The following is a 22,061-nucleotide window of genomic DNA, read 5'->3' as shown; positions in this document are numbered from 1 at the left end:
ACCCTCAGACCCTCAGAGATTGAGACTCAAAATAACTGCATGAAGCTCACACCTATCAAGCAGCCAAAGCTTTATTTTCAATAACAGCACAGGTAACCATAAAAAGCTGAGATAAATAGGCATGTGGCAGCATATATGGTGGAGGAAATATTTCCTACTGTGGTCTTGTTACCTCCGCCAAGGAGGTTATGTGATTGGGTGGGTTTGTTCATTTGTTCGTTTGTTAGCAACATGACTCAAAAAGTCATGGACGGATTTTGATGAAATTTTCAGGAAATGTCAGAAATGGCATAAGGAAGAACTGATTAGATTTTGGGAGTGATCCGGATCACCATCTGGATTCAGGAATTTTTTGAAGGATTCTGTACCATTGGGAGATAAGGCTAATGGCGGAGGTCGGCACTCTCTGAGTGCTTTTCTAGTTCTTGACATATATTGTTGTGAGGTGCTTTTTTGATCTGATTTTCAAAACTTTGCTGTCACCTTTAATGCATTTAAGAGCAGAAAAGAGGGATTTTGTGTATGTCCTCCTTATCAAAATAAGGATTTGTGCTGATTGTAGTGATATGTTGGATTTTCAGGATGCAGCGACTATCATTTGTTGGCTTTATCACCTTGACTTGACTTAAAATAACACATGAAAGAAGCACTCAACTACACTAAGTCCTGTCATCACTTCTTATGTTGACATCACTCACATATCCTTCACCTTTTACTACATCAAATAGTACTATTACATTATGTTGTTTATAATGTGGGAACATGGAAAGTTTAACATTGTGTTTTTCATTGACAATAAGGTTACAGAATATCTCAGGTGACTAAGAGTAATGCAAAAGTAACGTAACTATGGTTGTGTAATTAGTTACTTTTAGCTGTGCTTTTAGAAAGTAACTAGTAATGTGTTATGGATTACTTTGAGCAACTACCCTAATACTAGCTTTAAAGGATTTTTTTATTTGAGGGCAAGATCACAAGTTATTTTCATTCAAAACCTCAAAATATGTTCTTGAGTTTTGCAACAGTAACAACTCCATTCGGCATGCTTTTTGAGGACAGTGATATAGTACTGAGTTAAACAATCCTGTTAGGTTGAAATGTGAACTTAATTCAAGGAGGTTGTGATAAATCGTTGGCAGATGTATTGGCTCTTATAGTGAGTGGTGGTGAGACTCCCATTTGAGAGGCGGTTTCCCTTTTATCAGTTTAAAGATATAAAAAATGGCAACATTGTACCAAATAAAGAGATGTTTGGGAACCTAAAGACTGCCTCTTATTACTGAGCATAGACTGTAAAAAGAATCAGACAATGCCTGTTTGACGTTAGCGCTTTGATTACAATAGGCTGACTGAAACAGCATTTGAAGCCAATCCATGGCGGGTTCCATACTGAAATCGCGGTCTCAGCTGAACTTTGGCTCAACCTAACGGCAGACAAGAGCCCGCCCACTGAGCTAGACTTCTTGTCAGCTAAGCTATCACTAAAGCTAGCCTTCTGATGGTAGCATCACCCAATCAAGCTATCCATCAATCAAATGAGATGTGCCAATCAGTGTGCAGTGAGGTTTTTCCTAAATATAATCGAAACAATTGTGGTACAAAAATTTACCCGCTGTAGAGTGTGAGGACATGAAGACATTAGCTAATGAGACACGTTTTGTTTTTTAAACCAGGCTATAAACCAGTTTATTTCTAGTGTAAAAAGCAGCTTTTTTATCGTGTTTCGTGTACGTGACTTACAGTGTTCCTGCAGCCAGCCCCAAGTGGACACTCACCGTATTGCAATTTTTTTGCCCTTCTGCATTGACTTCAATTTTCAGGACTGGAGGTTGCTGCGTGTTACTGAACTGAGCCATATAATCCCGACCCTTAAAATGAGGCGCTAGTCCCTTCACCGTGAGTGTAGCTGCATTTATATTGTTTCCCAATGGAATATCACAAATCATGTTAATTGATGGAGTGGTCTTATATGTGTGTCTGTATTTGTTATGTCTCCAAAGCTAATGCAGTCTGAATGAACCCATTCAGGACCACCCCCTTTTTGCAGGCTGAGCTATCAGATACTGAAATGTCTTTAGATTTGTTCTCACAAAACATAAAGGATTACCAATAGCCCAAAACAGATACAAATTTGTCTTAATGTAATGTCTAAATGGGATTAAGTGTCTGATTTAAAAGGGTCATGGGACTTATTGTGCCACACTGACATGACATAAAAATCTAGCCTGAGTCACATAAGAGCCAAAAAAATAAAAGATATATGTCATTTTACTTGAACACAGCCTCAGCCTCAGTTGAACTCTAGTAACCTCTGCATGCAAGAGCAGCTTTCACCAAAGCCCAGTGAGATGTTTACCTCCCCAAACCAGACTTAACCTCCACAAATCTCCTTCCAATAGACAAACCCAGGGTTATGGGAGGATACAAACAAAGACCGCAGAGTTCAAGGGCCTCAAATTGGGGCCGGAGAAATGTTCCTGTCACTGACCCGCCACAGCAGCACGTTAGCCATGTCATTTTGTTGTCCTATCCCCGTGATAGATGGAGAGTTGGTGAACCTCAGAGGAAATCTGATGTCTCTGTGTGTACATACACGCACTCCGCCATCACATACGTGTGCCAAGCCCTTGGATGCCTCTCAGCAAGCGTGTGTACAAATGAATGTGTGGGCACGCTGCGTTCCTCTGGAGGCAGGATGCCGTTTCCACATCCTTTCTCTGCCTATAATTAGCCGTCCTGATAAAACACCGGTTTGCTGGCGCTTGCAGGATCAAACAGTGATGAGCAGGCAGCTCTCTTCACAGCGCACTGCAGACGCCAGGTGGCTGTCCTTGAGATGAGTGCTGGGCTATATGCAGCTCGCATCTGGAGGGCAATTAATCAGAGAAAAGCTATTGTGATATGGTATGATGCCACCCTGGCAATCACAATTACAACACACAAAGTTCTTGTGATTTCATCTGAGATTAAATTTGTGATATAAAGAGGAATGGTAAATGTTTAGGAGGTTTGTCATTGATTCTAATTTTGCATTTTCATTGACTCTAGTCATTAAGGTGCCCTGAATACACAGTTAGAAACTGAATCTATTACTGTGACTCTCAGCATGTCTCATTCTCCTCCAGCCTTATTTACACAAATAAAGCTGCACAAACAAGCATGCTCGCACACACAACTCTGTTTAAATCAGCAGTTAGGGACTGTAGCAAAATTGCAACTTTCTGCTAAAGGGACTTAATGAGAGAGAAGGGAAGACAACAGAACTTGACGATTAATTTTATGTATAGTTCATTTGTCCTATTGTGAGACTTACTGTTTTATAAGACAGGATGGCAACAGATGATGCTGAGAAGAAACAGTGACAGAGCAAGAAGCTTTGGCAAAATAACACATCACTGTGGAGGAATTTTGGCCCACTCTTTTTTGCAGAATTCTTTTAATCCAGTCACGTTGGATGGTTTTCCAGCATGAATGTCCTGTTTAAAATCATGCCACAACATCTCAATCAGATTCAAGTATGGACTTTGACCATGCTACTCTTAAACCTTTGTTTTGTTTTTTAAGCCATTCCAAGATGGACTTACTGTTTTAAGTTTTCTCCGTTTGTGGATAACAGCTCTCACCAATTACTTTTTCACACTTTTTCATAGCCCCCCAACCCCTTGTTAAATCGTGAACTAACTGTTATTAACTTATTTTGGAAAACTGAATTCAATTTACAAGCCACACCAGGCAAATTGAATAAAAATATATCATGTAAAAAAGTCACTGCATTAATATTCCCTACCTTCAAGTCAGTAGTTAGTAGATGCATCTTTGGCTACAATCACTGCCCTGAGTTTGTGTGGATGGGTCTCAATCAGGCCTGCACATCTGGACAGCGCAATTTGACTCCATTTTTCTCTGCTAAACTGTTTGATGAGTATTGGTCATGAACTGCCCTTTTCAAGTCCAGTGGGCTTGACTCAGCCACTCCACAACATTCGATCTGTTGTCCTCATGAGCCTGTCAGGGCTGAGAAGCATCCCCACAGATGATGCTGCCACCAGATGCTGCTTAACAGTGGGGATGATGGTTTGTAGTGATCTGCAGTGTTTGGTGTCTGATGTCCATAAAGCTCCATTTTGGTCTCATCAGACCAAAGAACTTTGCTCCACTTGACCATGGAGTCTCCCACATGTCTTCAAACTCTAGTGCAGATTTAATCTGAGTTTTCTTCAACAGTGGCTCTCTCTTTGACACTCTCCCAAAAAGCTTGGACTAATTACAGCTGTTGTATGAAGAATCTCTCCCATCTCAGCTGCTGAAGCTTGTATCTCCTTCAGAGTAGTCATAGGTGTCACTCAGTTTGTGAGGACGGCCTGATCTAGAGAAATGTACACGTGTCATATTCCTTCCATTTCTGGATGAAGGATTTAACTGAACTCCGGGTGATTTTCAGTGCCTTGGATGGTTTTTAGTATCCATCCCCTGACTTACACATTTCAATAACCTTTCTCTGAGTTGCTTGGAATGTTCCTTTGTCTTCCCAGAAATATAGATTAACCAGTGACTGGACCTTTCTTTATACTACATGTATACTACATTCACATGTGAGACTAGCACAAATTGTCTGGACTGCTGTTGAATCAGGCAAGTCACTTTAAAGGGGGTGAATTTTAAGCAATCTCTTATTTTGCATTACATATTTTTGTTCAGTTGGCATGACTTTGTAGAAATATGTGTTCAGCTAAATTATACTGACCATGATTAATTTATCAATAAAATGGTCAAACATACAAGGGAGTAGATACTTTTTATAGGCACTGTAAGTGTGACAAATACGCAAAAACATAAAAATCACAAAGTTAAAAAAAAATAAGGAAGGGGGCAATTATTTTTTTCACAGCACTATACCTCCACACCAGCTATAGCTGAGGCTGAAGGCACTGTATTATCCAGTTGATTCATCTATTCATCTTGTTGTGAATGTAATCTTGCAGGAACTCTTCCAGGATTTTCTTATGGCTTAACACAAAATGTCCATGGATGAACTGAAAAGGTTGTGAGGGCTGTAGGTCAAAGGTCAAGGTTTTTGGAGCTATGTTTATCTGTTGCTTGTGAATGTGATACATCAATAATGCTGTGTGGCATTTTCTTCAAACTTTACATGAATGTCTACTCTGACTCAATAATAAACAGATCATATTTAAGGTAAAGATCAAAATAAGGCCTTTATTCTTGACCCACCAGTGTGCTTTCACTGCTGTGCAATTGTAGCCTGTGGAGGCATGAAAGGTGCAAGGTTATAGTTCTTGTATTTGTCTTATTTTAGGGATGGTACAATAATATTAACTTTTTTTTTTTGCATATTGTGCAACATTTGATTCAGCCTCTCCTCCTCCACTGAAAATTTTCCTACAGTCCCTCACAGGCAGAATGTGAATCTACCACCAAGAATGAATTCACGCTGAGGGGAAAATGAGAACATTCAGTACAGAAGGTAAAAGTAGGTTGCAGGTTGGAGGTGGAGCGTGGATATCGCCCTGTGATTACATCTTGTATTTAAATGTCAAGATATACTCGTGGAAAGACTCAGGGTCAGCGTGGGCTGGGATATTTTGGCCTGACATTACCTCCACAAATGTAAATTCAGTTCAGAAAGAGGAAACAAGTTTTTTTTTCTCTCCTTTCTTTGCTCTGAATCACTCTGAATAGCTCTGACCTGCTTCCAGGATTTCCATTATATTGAAGTTGAACCATAAATTGCTGTTGATCAGACTAGTTTCTAGTATAGCTTCAAAACACTGTTACAATGTTGCCAAATCATCAATTTATCTTCCTTTTCTCTGAACTTCTAGTTGAAATTGTCATCAAAGCAGCTCTGCATTGACAGCAAACTCATTCACAGCATCTAGTGGCGACTGCCTTGGGCTGAAAGCTGCAGAGCTAAATTGACAATTTTGGCTTTGTGTGGCTGAAGCTTTTGTGATAAAGAGAAACACTCAGAGTGAAGTGTAATTAAAGAGGCAGCCATTCACTTACACTTTAAAATCCTGTCTACTGCTCCAACACAAATGGCAAAAAAGAGGCTATAATTGGGCATCATGCGAAGATAATGGCTGTTATGTCAGCCCTTGAAATGGGCGTATTCTTTTCTTTCCCTCTCCCCTTGATTCCCTCTCTCCAATGCTGTCTAGTCTCCTCTAACAAAGCAAGGAGACAGAGTCAGAAACTGATGGACACAGAGAGAGGCCAAAGAGAGGGAGTCTCTAATCTGACATAATCAGAGCAGCTGCATTGATGGACTTCAGGTCAAGTAGTAGTCTCATGTGATCCTTGTGAGTATGAGGGGGTCGCCCTCAGGCCTTAATTTCAGGGGCAGGAGGGTAAGAGAAGTGAGAGGTGAAGAGGAGGATAGAGATGCAAGGCTTTAAAGGGCAGAGATATCAAAGGAGAGCAAAAAGAGCAGTGAAACTGATGGTTGGAGTGAGTGGCTGCATACGTGAGCGTTGCCATTTTAATTTTTCTTTATCTATTCTTTTTTTAACCAATAAGCAAGCCAGTGGTGATCCTGGAGTTTCAAGGGCCCTGGACATAAAAATGACAAGGAGCGTCTTCAGTATTGTGAAAACATTGTAGAACTTTTTGGTTGTTTCCAAAAACTATATGTTAGTGTTAGTGTTACTGTTTTAGCCACAGTTAGTTTGCACAAGTCATATTATTCCTAAAATCCACTGCAGCCAGTCTGTATTAAAGAAAGCTTCAGGTGTGCACAACTCTTGAAGCATTAAAGTTCAAACTGTTTAAAACATTGCTGGCATTACTGCTGCAGGCAACCAATCACATATCAGACAAGGTAGAACTCATTATCCAGGCAACCAATCACATATCAGACAAGGTAGAACTCATTATCCAGGCAACCAATCACATATCAGACAAGGTAGAACTCGTTATCCAGGCAACCAATCACATATAAGAAAAGGTAGAACTCATTATCCCGGCAACCAATCGGGTATAAGACAATGTAGAACTCATAATCCAGGCAACCAATCACATATAAGAAAAGGTAGTACTCGTTATCCAGGCAACCAATCACATATCAGACAAGGTAGAACTCGTTATGCAGGCAACCAATCACATGTCAGACAAGACAGAACTCATAATCCAGGCAACCAATCAGGTATATGACAAGGTAGAACTCGTTATCCAGGTAACCAGTCACATATCAGACAAGGTAGAAATCGTTATCCAAACAACCAATCACATATCAGACAAGGTAGAACTCGTTACTCAGGCAACCAGTCACATATCAGACAAGGCAGAACTAGTTATCCAAAAAACCAATCACACATCAGACGAGGCAGAACTCGTTATCCAGGCAATGAAACATTTAGATGTTTGCCAGAACTAACCACTTATTGGAACAAATATGCTGTATGTTGGTGCTAAGTGGAAAAATAATACAACCCAGACCAAAAAAGTTGGGACGATGTATAAAATGTAGATAAAAACAGAATGTAATGATTTGCAGAGCTCATAAAAAATTCATATTTTATTCAGAATAGAACATAAACAGCATTTCAGGAGTTGAAACTGAGACATTTTACCATTTCATGAGAAACATTAGCTCACTGTGAATGTGATGATCGCACATATCTTAACAAAGTTGGGAAAGGGCAACAAAGGGCTGGAAAAGTAAGAGGTACTAATGAAAACCAGCTGGAGGAGCATTTTGCAGCTATTTAGGTTACCAAGAGCCCTGTGTTGGACTCTTTTCTTAATCCCACTCCCACTTGATTTCTGACCATAGCTGCCTACTCGTGCATCATATGCCCCCATTTCCATCCGCACCTGCAACAGGTGTATAAAGTCCTGCCCCCATCTCACAGGGGTTTTGACAATCCATGTTAAATTTTCAGAATAACAGTGCATTTTTAAATTTGCACTGTCTTGTTTTAATTTATGTGAATCTCAGGTTTAAGTGATAAAATTGCACAGATTTGTATGTATTGTTAAAACAACTTTTAGTGATATTATTTTGTAAGAACAATGTAAAGTGAGTCTGTCTGATGAATAGTGCATGATGGTAGGAAGGGGAATCAATGTTGTCTCATACAAGAGTCTGTGGAGGGTCTCACTTTGGCCAGGAGGCCCTGTGTTATATTGTTTTCCATTAAATCTTTGCATGTGATATTTTCCTTTATTCTAGGAAATATCACCTGACAACAGTGTTAAGGAATCCTGTGCTGGCATTTGCAGCAGCAGCAGACCTAACACTTCACCCTCAAAAGTCAGATTGGTTTCTCCTTTGCCACTGCTGTTGACAAAACCGGTATCATTAAAAAAACACAGATTTTTAATATGCTTTCAGACATCAATAATAACCTTTGCAAGAGCAGAATATGATGGCCTTTATTGTTTGTTCTCTGAGGAATCACTCTATTAAATCAAGCTTGTCAGCACAATGGATCTTAAATGCATGTCTGAGATTTATGAGAACAAAATTATTGATAATATATATCTATTTTACAGTGAGTTATGAACATTTCATAGACCTCCCTTCATCATAGACTTACATTCACTCCACCCCTAATGACGGCCATGTGACACATCTCTCCAATGAACAGAAGCATCTCTAATATTTCCAGTCTTAACCATCTTTCAGCTCACTCTCCTTTAGTTTATTGTTTTTGCAGCTTTACTCTTCTGTCTTATTTCCACCTAAACACATTTATTCACTTTTAAAAACACAGTGCACTTTACCTACCCATCACGAAACACAAGAAGACACCAAAAGAAAAAAAAAAAAAAAAAAAAAAAAAACCTTGAGAATAGACAGTGCTGGAAGAAATTCAATATTTGACCTCTGTTTGCAAAGTGGCCAAAAACCACACCACTCTAACAGAATAATGTTTTTCAGTGTTTGCTGCAAGGAACCAAAAGTTCAACATATGTTATCACACTATAATGATCACAGCTCACTTCTGCAGCAGCCACAAAAAAAAAAAAAAAAATAAATAAATAAATAAAATAAAATAAAATAAAATAAAATAAAATAAAATAAAATAATAGGATTTTCACAGCTGTGGTAATGGGACTTTATGTTAATACACTGAAAATTTTTTCTATAATGGAGGGACATGGAAACAGTCAACATCACACTGGCACAGGAAGAGATAAATGTTTTGTTTTTATTTCATATACACTGACTCACAGCTGAGTGAAGCCATAGCCATAAAAACATCACTACTTTCCACATGGACAGCTGTCAGTAGTGGACAATTTTGTGCTCTCATTGGCACAATAGAAAAAACATTCACTACTTGCTCTGCAGGCGACCAATAATGATGTCAGAGGATTAAAACATGCAGCAACTATGGCCAAGGGATTAATAATGAATATCTGTTTAATTTCAGTGATTTTTAACATTATACTTAGCATATTTTAGCAGAAAATAAGTTAAATATTAAGTGGTGTGCTTTTAAATGGAATTATGAAATACATTTTTTGCACCATAAGTCATTTATTTGTGCTTACAGACTTATGGGCTCATGACTTCAATCACATTGTTTCTCAACTGTTCTTGAATTTCTTTGGATCGTGGCATGATGCAAGGTCTTGTAGCCTACTTCACTTTGTCTGACAGCTTCTATTTAAGTGATTTTTTGATTCAACAAATCTGGTGGTAATCAGACCTGGGTGTGGCCAGTGAAATTGAACTCAGCTTTCCAAGAACTGTGGTTAATCACAGTTAACTCATGATTTAACAAGGGAGGGGGGCAATTACTTTTTCAAATAGGGCCAGATAGGTTTGGATTTTTTTCCCCCTTAATGAATAAAATCATCATTAAGAAACTGCATTTATTATTTACTTTGGTTGTCTTTGTGAGATATTAAAATTGGTTTGATGATCCGAAACATTTCAGTGCGATAAATATGCAAAAAAAAAAAAAAAAAAAATATCAGGAATCAGAAAGGGGGCAAATACTTTTTCACAGCACTGTAATACTAATCCCATATGAATAGGGCATAAAAATAGCCACAAGAAGATCTTTGATGACTAAAACTCTGACATAAAGTAAGTTTAGTTTTTATCAAGGAGAATAAAACTAGACTTATATGCAATTTAGTTGTGTTTGGAAAGTCAAAACCCACGATATTTCTCCTCTGTGGGTAAATCATTCAAAAAGCATTCATGGAAATGTTTGTGCCTTACCCTTCCTTATGGTCTATCAGAGTAGTGGGGGAAAAAAAGACCACTGATTTGCCGAAGTCACTTATTCCAGAAGTAATTTGACCTAAGTCAGGTTTAAAATTTCCCTAGTCACAAATGCATGTTCATAAATTGGCCTAAGGCATGTATTCCTCTTATGTTACATAACTGACCGATGTAAGTAGTCATCTATTGCCTATCCTGTAAATCTGCTGTACTGATTTAGTTGTTGCTGTGGTTAAGTTATATCCCTCTTCCTTATAGTTTTACATTTAGAAATGATAATTAGGCTTCATTTCTTTGCTGGTTGAAGAATAAAACATTGTCCTGGAACTCCTTGCTGAGCTGTAGTGTCAGACCAACTTTATCGTGACTATTTATATGCACATCTTTTCTTCCTTGATTCATTTCCCTCTTTCTGCTGCATTCTGTTCAGTCAATGTTCGACCAAATACATGCAGCAGTTCTGGTAAACGGAAATACAATATCCCAATAATGCCGGAGTCCCACACGCATTCAGCGATCAGAAAGAGATTTGTCGGCCTTGAGAGAGCAGAAACAAAGGATCGAGTTTTCCCATTTGCTCTCTGTAGAAAATCTGTAATGTGAGGGCAAAGGGCTCGCTGGGCTCTTGTCTGATAAGTCGGGGCATTCTGTGTTGGTCGCATTGATGGGAAAAAAATCCTATAAAGGGTTTAAGTTTTCACGCTGCTTAAGTCAATACAGATTCTACTGGATGCAGGGACAGTTTCTCCTCTTTCTTTCTTTTCTGCCTCTGTTTCTCTCTGGATAATTCTCCCTTCATGCGAAATCCTTTCTTTTTTTCCCTGCCCCTCTATTTCTTACCGTCTCCTGTGGGTTGTTTCTATTTCTCTGCCTTCTTCTCACATACTGTACCTTTAGAGGCGCATCAATACTCGTCCATAGTAGACAATTTATTACAACAGGAGGGGAATGAAAATACCAACCTGACAATCAATTCTCTTCTAAACTGTGTCCCGAATCACAATTTATCTCCATTGTTGATTTCATCTCCTATTTGCTGGCATGTTCTTCAGCAGAAAGTCGGCGTGTGTCTCAATCAATGATCGGCGTTCCCTCTATCTCATCTTTCTGTTCACTTAAACAAGCCTGTCCAGTGTTTCTAATGTTGTATCGACATACAAGATGCCATGGGCGCCGTGGATGGTGTGCCAAAGACGAGCCTGCCAATATAAAAGTAAGAACAGGTTTCAAAGTTTATTTTTAGTGTCGTTATGATGGAAAAGAAAAGAAAAAACCACAGAGGAGGCAGAATGCACATTCTCTCTGGAGCACTTTTCATTATCAGTAAAATGTTCTGTAATCCAGCGTGTATTATGTGTTTGGTAAATTTCTGCACTATATTCATAACATTGATTAAAGCTTTCTTTGCCTCTTTATCATGTTTGTGTATTTGAATCTCATCTGAGCCAATCAATTTCACTTTCAAGGCTGCAGTAACTTTGGCACATAGAACAAAACGACTCATCGTCCTTTAATGGCAGCATCTTTTAAAGCTGAAAATATGCTGCTTCAAAGCAAAACTTTAGCAGTGGGAATATCAGATAAGGGTATACATGTGGGAATTAAGGTCTAAAACTATTCAAATGTTAGTATTTCAAATGGTTTAACAATGTTTCATGTCTTTATCAGCTGTCTTATAAAGTGTATTTTGCATATGTTTTGATATGCTTAGTAGGGCTGCTACCATTAATGTGTGAAACATGATGCAATTATGGTCTGAAATAAATTATAAAAGAAAATAAAAATCAATGCCATCGTTTTTTGTTTTTAAGGTGTACTGCTGTTAAAGAAGAACTTAACTTCAGTTTCATGCATCTACCCTGGAATTTGAATATGTGACTTTAAAACATCATGGAAAGGGATGGGAGGAGGGTGGATAAAACACACCCACTCCCTCCTTCCTGCTGTCCCTCATCAGCCACAATACAAACTTACCACAAAAAGTAAGGACATTAGTGTTTGGTGTATTTTTTCTTTGTTGTAACAAAGTTTATTGGAAATAAAACTTATATAATTGGAAAGCCTGTTTATTTTTCTTTTAAATGGTGCCATATTTGAAAGGAACATGAAATTGTAAAGCCTGATTTATGCTTCTACGTCGAGTTGATGGCGTAGGTACGCTGTCAACGCGACGCAGTCGTTGACCATTTGAAGTCGCTCTGCAATTCACCACCATGCCGCTAGGCAGGTGCGGCTTTGTGTGTGTGTGGTTTCAGAGGGGTCACATCCGAATCCTTGTTTATCTTCCGGTCATGACGATCGAGGTGGAGCGGGTGTGTTTGGAGTTGGAGCTCATCGATATTGACAAACAAATTCTTTTGTTGCAAATGTTGAAGCGCAGGCGACAGGGAAGACGTTTGCGGAGGCGGTCTGTATGACCACCAAACGAGTCGAGGCTGAGAACGGGTGAACTTACCACCCTGAGGGACCTGGATGAAGAAATGATATTTTGAGCGAACCAATCACAGCCCTTGCGATCCACATTGCATAGTTAGGATTTTTTGGTGGTGCGCGTCAGGCTACGGCGTAGGGATCCACATCAACGCTGAGGACTATGCGTAGCTACGCCATTGACGCGACACAGAAGCATAAATCAGGCTTAAGATGAGCAGCAGAGCTGAGTATGTGGGATGTGACCATGAAATTTGCCAAATCTCTCTGCCAATGCCAAGCAGCTATTGACTCTTGTTTTGAGCTGGTAGCACCAGGTACTGACAATTAGCACCTTTTATGTTCAACGATGAGTTCAGATTCTGAAGAGTTAAGAAGATGTGAATGACACTATCTGACTCTTCTTGTTCCCTCCAGAACATGAGAAATGCAGTTTAACGTGTCTTTTGGTACCAAAAAAGTTGACAAAACTCTCACGTTGTAAAAGTGAATAGTAGTGCTAAATGTCATGATGAGTTTTGTTTGTGTAGAATCTCTAGCAATCATTGAAATTTGTGAAAAATGGAGGAACTATGTTTGAGCATCGACTCATTCAGGGGTGTAAAATGTCTGTTTTCAAACATGTGACCAGCTCATCTAGCAACCAAACTCATGTGGTCGCACAAGACACAAATAATCACATATCTGAATGTGCCAACATAGGAAGTCTTTTTGCCTATTATTGATTTCATTTTTCTTTTTTTTTTTTAATTTGTGCAAATAACTTGTTCAACTTGTGTCAAACCTTACCTACATCTTTCCTGCTCATAATGTGTTTTAATGCATATTTCACTTGTCTTTATTCCTGGATGATTAAAAGAAGTAGACTGTGGCTTTGTCTCTCTCAAAGCAGCAACAATTCAACCTGTCTGTCTGTTAGCATCAAGATGCTAAAGATTGGTAAAGTTTTTGATCATAGACACATTCTATTCCTGCCAAGTCTATCACAATAAAAGTCTCCAGTTCTAATCATCACTGAAGTTCAACATCATCATCATAATGTGTAAGTAAATACTCATTAGACTCTATATGTGTTTATTTTCCATTGTTTTTACCATAATCAGGCAATAGTCACTTGACTTTGATTTTCACCATAAGAATGAAGGTGACAAAAGTGAAATAAATATATAGATATACTGTATATAGGGATGTCAACCAATGATATTCTAGGGCTGAAATTTCAAATTTACAAGTGATTAAATGAGTGCCTTATAAAGGTTTAACTGAGACTTAACTTTGAAAAAATAAGTACACATACCTGTGAGCAAAAGTGAACTTTTAAAAACAACCTAGACACCAGTTGTGAAATGATAAATTTAAAAGATTTAAGAAAATACAAAATCAAACAGAGAAACACAACATGACCGTTCTTGTTCAACTGCTCTTTCCTCTCCCTGATATCTCCTCCTCACCATATGTTCTCCTGACCTATCTTTAACTGGGAGCATGTGTTTGAGTGGGCTTGTTCTGTGTTAGGCCCCTGAGGGGTACAACAATCCAGCCCTCTGACCTCCTGTTAGAACGACGACTTTCCCTCTCTGGACATCGTGCCCTTGGAAGCTCTCTGCTGTCACTTAAATGGGTAATGGCCCCCCGTTCCCTTGATGCAACAAAATTAGGGAGGCCAAATACAACAAAGTGGCCGGGCCTTGGATGTTTTGGGGATAACAGATTGTTTCCAAAGTAGTGTGAGGGGGCACCCTCATTGTGAGGAAGCCTCATCAATCATCATTTGGAAGCCTTTAAATGGGTGTGTGCCTCCCTAAGGGATTCTGGGATTGAACTGCCAAAGATAAAAAGGGCAGGCCTACTGTATGTTTTCCAGTCTAAGCAGTTTCTGAAGTAACTCTGCTTCAACTCATCCTCAGCATTTACACAAAGACTGCCAACAGTGTGCATTAGTGTTTCAGGAAACTCCTCTGCAATCTCCATAAAATTGTTTGATTCAGTAAACACACCATGACTCGGTATAAATCTAACAGCTCTTCCTTAAAGCACAATTTTCCTGCAGATAGATGACTGACACTTCTCAGTAAAAGCAGCTTTCTATATAAATACTTTCTATGACAAGTGATCATAAATGAAGGATGAAAGCTGCTCTTTGTATCAAACAACTACCATATTTTATCCCTCAACTGCACAGCTATTTAAGCAAAATCAAAGCTGCAGTACACCAATCAGCTCAGACCCTTTTACAGCTGATTGCGATGCTTTAAATATGCATCCTCTGACCTTTAAAACCCCCCACATTAGATGTACTGTACAGCATAAATAGCCCAAGCATTTTATAAAAAATAACAACTGTGCTTGCTTGTTCTAGGAGGAAAAGAGGCCTTTGGTAGAATAATCACCTATGAGAGCTGTGCAGACATGAAGCTGTATACGGGCATTGTTTGTTAAATGCATTTGGTACACCACAAAAACCTGCCTGAAGAAAGGAAAACAGTGGTTACTAATGTTTTCAGCCTTTTTTTCTCTCCATAAATCCAGCAATAAGCTGAGTCCTCCCCATACCCCACACACTAACCTACTTCCTCCAGTCATTAAGCATTCTGGCCTTTATACGGTTTTCTTTGAGAGGTTTTGCTGTGATTTTTCTCCAATATCAGGGGATCAACACAGGCTTGTCTTCCTCCTGCACCTTTTGGTTTTTCTTCTTCAAACCTAGCAACAGAAAGCATTTAGTTTCTACTTTTTTTCTGTGTGCCACCAGGGTGGTCAGTCATGCTTGCTCCATTTCACTATCGGTTAAGCAAGAGAGAATATTTATCAAGCAGGTAAAAGCAGAATGGGAGGAGTTCCTCTGCTCCAGTGTTCCTGGAAAAGAGTAAAGCACCATGTATTCTGAGTTACTTTTAAGCCTCCTTGCTGGCAGTAGCTATGGCTGGAGGCATTGTAACTGTTTCAGACTTGCTGACAGCATGTCAGCTGCAGCGTGTTTCGGCTCCTGCTTGCGCTGTCACTGCTTTTGGCGCATTCCAAAAAAGTTTGAATAGGAGTATGTTTACCACTGTGTTACAATGTCCATATACAACATCTGTGCCGTGCTCTGCAGCGCCACGACTTTGCTTCGACCGTAGGGGAGCGAGCTTGCCTACTGGAAGCGTGTCTACAGCACTGCGCCACACCACGCAGCCCTGATCAGCAGGAAGAAATCAGCTCTGCAAATTCACACAGGGATAGTATGTCAACAGTGGATTATGTTGCCTTTTTGAGGTTAATTGATCATCTATTCTGGTATGAGCCTATGATATTGTTGCTTACGCCAGGGGTGAGTACATTAGGAAGTTGAAAAGTTAACGTTGAATTGAAGAAGTGTGGTATTACGTAAAATTTTGGACTAAACATCCTCAAAAGTTAACTTTTCCTTGTCAATGGCGCCGTTGTAGCACTGTGACCCACTGACCTCTTGGTGACCCTTTGCTCTCGCTACAGGATGAGATCTAATGTTGATATGTTCATGATTTAAGGAAGTCCGTGCATTGTGGTTTATTTTGAAAGTACCAAATACTCTATGCTTTTGACTTCATGTTAGGAGCTTTCTAATTGATGGGGATTGATGCGGTTTGGCAGCGGCCAACGCTGAAAATAGACCTGCAGCATATCTCCAGTGAAAGACAGTGAAGTGGGGCTTCAGGGACGCTCTGGTGCCAGACTGCAGTGTGAGCAGTGGAACTGCTCTGTCTGCCTAGAGAGGAAGTGATTGTCTCTGCAGTACGATTCGCCAGCGGATTGCGGCACAGCAGCTGTATGTGGAAATTGCTGGTTGGCGTCTGGGGACACTAATTGTTGGTGAAATTGAAGTGGAATTCTTCCTCATTCTTGCTTTATGTTTATCTTAGGCTGCTTAACAGTACAGGGTTGTCATTTTGCTCTTTGTAATGTACCAGTCATTTATAATGGCAGACAGGTCTGGACTGCATGCAGGCCAGTCTAGTACCCTCACTCTTTCACTGTGAAGCCATGCTGTTTTGATGTATATATTGCAGAACTGGAGTTTAAGTTTTCTATCTGCCTACCACTGTGGCTGGTGGTTAGAAAAAATCTACTAGCCTCAAACAATTTTTAACCAGCCACTCTGTTTTAACAAGCAGCATTATTTTAAAGGGTATATATAATAAACAAGGCTTCTATTATTTAAGTTGTAGGCATTTTTAAAGAGGAGTTTGTGCAAATGATCCAAACTGTTGTTCAGTTCAAACCTTGTTGTTTTTTTTTTTTTTTTTTTTTTTTTTTACAAATTTGTCCTGTATTCAGCCATGCATACGTTTGCTGTGCATCCTAAGGGGGCACTGTAAATTCATAGGTATTTCCCTGCATTATGAATGCTAGACATACTTGAATATGTTATTGTTTTTGCATGATTTCTGCAATCAGTCAGAACAAGCAGAAAAAATGGGTTTAATTTATGCTGTTTCTTGTAAAGAAAAATCACTCGGTTAGGTTAGGCTACTTCAGTTTACCTTCCCCAGTGGCCAGTAAGTTAAACAAAAATATCCTGACACTGCTCAAAAGTACCTGCAGTTGGATGGTAGTGGGTACTAATTTTCCACCCAAATATGATGCTCTAAAACCTGTATGCACCTCTCAGTATTAGTGGTGCCTTCACAGATGTGCAAGTTACCCATACCATGGGCACTAATACACCCATACACCATCACAGATGCTGGCTTTTCACCTCTGTGTTGATAGCAATATGGATGGTCCTTTATCTAGTTTTGACAGCCAATATTTCCAACAATGTTTTGAAATGTGGACTAATCAAACCACAGCATACTTTTCCATCTTAGGTCAGTCCATGTCAGATGAACTTAGGCCCAGAGAATTTGGATTTTCCTCTCAATGTTTTGGATATATGGCTTTTGCTTTGCATGGTGGAGTCTTAACTTATATCTGTAGATGTAGCAATGTACTGTGTTAACTGATCATATGTTTCCAGAGTGCTGTAATGCCCATGTTCTTATCCATCACAGAATGATGCTGGTTTAAATGCAGTGCCACTTGAGGCGTCAAAGTTCACGGGCATACAGTGTTGGTCATTGGACTTTCCCCTTGCATGCAGAGATTTCTTCAAATTCTCTGAATCTTTTGATGATATTATAGAGGGATAAATTCTCTTAATTCCTTACAACTAAACCTTTGGACAATTTCAACTATGTTCAAGGTGTTTTTGAGAATTTCACAGCTATAATGATCTTTTCTTGCTCCTTTCTAGGGATGGGGCTCAAACCTTGGTCAATAAAGATCCCATTCTGGTTTTATCAAGTTTCCCAGGCTTGCAAGGGGAACATGAGCTAAAAGCACATCAGTATGGTGCATCAAATCAAACCGAAGTGTAGTACCTTCAACTGTTGACTTGAAGAAGCACGCACTCATAATAACACTACCCTCAGATGTTGAAGGAATAATTTTCTTCTTAATCTGCTCTGTTTATATATGATGCATTCAGGTAACCTGGGTAAATGAGACAACTATGTTCACGATGTGATAATGTGCTCGGATGCCACATAAAAAAAAAGAATCGTTATTAATGGGAAACTTCAATCTCCATAATACACTGCTGTAATAATGAATAGTGTATACATACATTTTTTTAATCAAGAAAAAGTGTATGCAGGTCTATTATGTTGGGATTTTGTCAATGAAAACAATTAAAGTTGATGTTAAATATTTCCAGGTGAGTCCTGAGGGTGGCTTTGCTTTCCTTATATGGGTAGGGGGGGTTGTAAGGATAAAAGTTTTGAAACCACTGATGTAACAGACTAAATCAGAACTTTTAGCTCAAGTACTACTCAGTGTAGACTACTTTTACCATCAAACAATAGAAAAGTATTGATAGTGGTTTTGATAAGGATTTGTATCAATGAGGAATATCATCAAGGGTATCAATATCAATAAAAATTAACGAACTCCATCCTTACTCCAGTCCCAGCTTTTTTGGAACATTCTGCAGACTAAATGTGTGTGCATTAAAAAGAAACCCAAATGTTTCATCAGTTTGAATATTAAATATCTTGTCTTTTTGCTGCATTCAATTGAATACAGATTGAAAAGGATTTGCAGGTCACTGAAATTGGTTTGTATTCATGTTTTACACTTTTTTGAATTAAAGTTTTGTAATAAGATACTAAATCAACCTTTAAACCCTAGTAATGTAATGTTTGACTCCCTCTTTAAGCCTATTTTATTTGTTCTCTTCACTTTCACACAGTGGCATCACTGTAAGTGGAAATCTTTGTAAGTGAACTGGTGTATTTATCAAAATGTCAAACCAATCCTTCAGACACCAACAAAACATTCACTGGTTTACAAGCTTTTGAATATTTCCTCTTTAAGAGAATGAAGGACATACTCCTCAGTGTGAATGCTTTCTGAATAAAGCTCCGTTGACCTTCTCCCCTTGTACACTAAACAGCTTCTAAAAGCAGATAAATGTGTTTCTTGACTACTTCTTGCATATGAAAAAATCTCTTCATTATTTGCTCGAGGTTTGTTTTGCATCAAATATTGGCGAAACTATCCAAGGTAGGCAGACCAGACTTGTGCACACTCTCCGCTAATCTTCCTCTCGACAGCACAATGCAACGTTGAAGCAGTTTGGCTCCTTCCAGTATCGGAGGCAAAGCCAGAACAGCAGCCGTTTTCAAAAAGTCATGTGAAGTGACAGCTTGATGTGCACCTTTGAACAAACAAGTGACACAAGCATAAAAAAAAAAAAAAAAGCTTTCAGTGCTTTCCACTCACACCATTGTCACTTGTGTGCATCGCTTCCTTTAAGAAGCCTTCTTCAAACGTGTCAACTGATGTCACTTTTTTTGAGGGGACCTCTTTTTCCTGCTTTAATTTGTACCGCCACTAGTCATTTTAAAGCAGAATGAGCCCCTTTGTGATCCTAAAAAGCAATCATCATTTATCTTTCCAAAATTCTTGGCAGCATCCACACGCTTCTCATGTGGATTTAATATGTGGGACTGTGATCAGGCATTGTCAGGCATGTGTTGGCAATGTGTCGAGGATTTTTTTCCTCCTACAGGATTACAATGGTCTATTATCAAGCATACATTGGGAGGATGAAATATCCAATGTTTATTCACAGCCAGAGATGATGAATGGCTGCTCTGATGGTCTCCTGTGTCAATCAGTCAGGTTGCCTCATTAGGTCAGCAGATTCGGAGCCACAGGGGGATGCTTATTCAAATCCCTAAAAATATGCAGAGACAGTGAAAACACCTAAGACCATGAATAACAATAGCCTCATGCCACAAGAGCTTCCTGTGAGGGATACAGGCACACAGAGCGACACAGAATATCAGAGAGGATGCAGGGGAGGAGAGGGCTGTAAGGCTTTGACTAGCAGGGAAATATACATGGTGCATTTTAAAATGCTGGGCAGAAGAACTAAAGGGGGACATGTCTGTGGTGTAAATACAGCACACACAAAAACACAATAGTAGACAAAAGTTATGATAAACCACAAGACACACCCAAAAGTACACTCACCACACTGCCAAGACTGACAACTAGTATGTAAAGATAAAAAATATCAACAGTTTGATGGTATTGGCCTTCTTATTAAAGGTATAAGACCTCTGTTTGGAACATTGTGTTGATTTTGGCGCCCCCTGTGGACAAAGTGGGACCTCTCTAGTTCCAGATGAGATATACAATCCCTCCAACAACCCTGGGGCTACCCCAGCGTCTCTTTTCAGTTGAACACACCTGGTAAACTTAGAGGTTAGAGACATTCAGAGAGAATCAAAATGAACAATTACTAAACATCTAGGGCCACACTTTCCTGAATGCATGTTTGTAAACAGCTAGTTTACCATTCTTTTCGGTACTTTTAATGAACCCTGCATAAACAGAACTACATCTTTTGCTTGCTTTCTTTGACATTGTAATACATGGCGTAAGCTTCAACGAACAGTAAATATTTTATATGAGTTCAAGGTTGATGTCTGTGTAACCTTTTCCAAGCTCGTCCTTGTTATGAGTGTAAGTCTATTTCTGTATCTGTACATGCAGAGAAAAGGAGTATAGAGTGCTATCATCAAGGCCGCCCTCGAGGGGTGATAAAGGGGGGTACCATCTGGGGCCCAGGTCAGCAAAATCATGGTCCATTGTAAAGTTACAAATAGATATGTTTATTTTATTTTTAACATCATTTATAATCACTTGTATTAAAACAACAACAGTGAATTGTATTTAATTCTGCTGTAGTGCAATATAGCCTTTCAAAAAGGTTAACTCCTTTTCTTAAACAAAATACGTTTTTATTGGTAGGGTTGGTGATGTGGATGGGCACACTGATCATAACAATGAGGAGTAATGTCGGACTTAGCTAAGTCATAATGTGAACAAATGTCAGGATGCCAGAAAAAAAGCAGAAGAAACTGAGACAATTTTAAAGTAACATATAGAATAATTCTAAAAAGACAGAAACTGAGTGAAAAATTGCCCAAAAAAAGGTAAAAAATTGAACAAAAGTGGCCAAAAATTGCAAAAAAGGGGTGAAAAAAAGCAAAACAAGTTGTAAAAAAGTAGCAAAAAGGGTTAAAAGTGGCAAAAATGTGGCAAAATGCAGCCAAAAAAAGCAAAGAATGGCAAAAAGCAGCAAAAATGGGCAAAAAGCCTCCAAGAAATCCAACATTGGGTAAAGAGTGTCAAAAACTGATCAAAAGTCGCAAATAGCAGTGGCAGAAAGTGTCAAAAATTGGTAAAAACTAGTCAAAATGTGGCAGGACCGGCAAAAAATAGCAAAAATGGGCAAAAGAGGGCCAAAAAGTAGTGGCAAAAATCATCAAAAAGGAGGCAAAAGTCAGGATAGACACAGGCTTAATAGGGTGAAAATGATTTAAAAGTAGAAAAAAGCAGTAATAAGAAGTTGGGGAAACGTGGAAAAAGTGCGGGAAAAATTTGGCAAAATTGGGGAAACCATGACTTAAAAAAGAAGGGGCAAATTTGTTCCACAAGTGCCAAAATTGGGCAAACAAGGGCAATAAAGTGTTAAATGCGGCAAAACAGTCCCAAAATGTGGCACTAATGGTTTAAAATCAGCAAAAATGTGTTTAAAGTTGCAAAAATGTTAGACAAGGGCAACCAGCAGCAACAAAAGGGTTAAAGTGGCAAAAAGGAGTGGCAAAAGTGGTTTTAAAGGGACAATCAGAAGAAACAAAATAAAAAAAATGTGGCAAAAAATGATCATTAGTGGCAAAATGTGGCAAAAAAGTTGCAAAAGCAGGTCAGAAATGGTAACAAGTATCGGCAAAAATGGGCAAAGGCGGACATAGAAAGAGGTTAAATATATTGAAGAGTTGCAACTGGGGGAGGTAAGAGGTCGGAAAAAAGTGACAAAAAATGGTTTTAGAGTGTCAATGGGAAGAGGCAAAAA

This window comes from Cheilinus undulatus, linkage group 14 (genome assembly GCF_018320785.1).
Source record: "Cheilinus undulatus linkage group 14, ASM1832078v1, whole genome shotgun sequence".
Classification (NCBI taxonomy): Eukaryota; Metazoa; Chordata; class Actinopteri; order Labriformes; family Labridae; genus Cheilinus; species Cheilinus undulatus.
Note: the sequence above shows the minus strand (reverse complement) of the source record.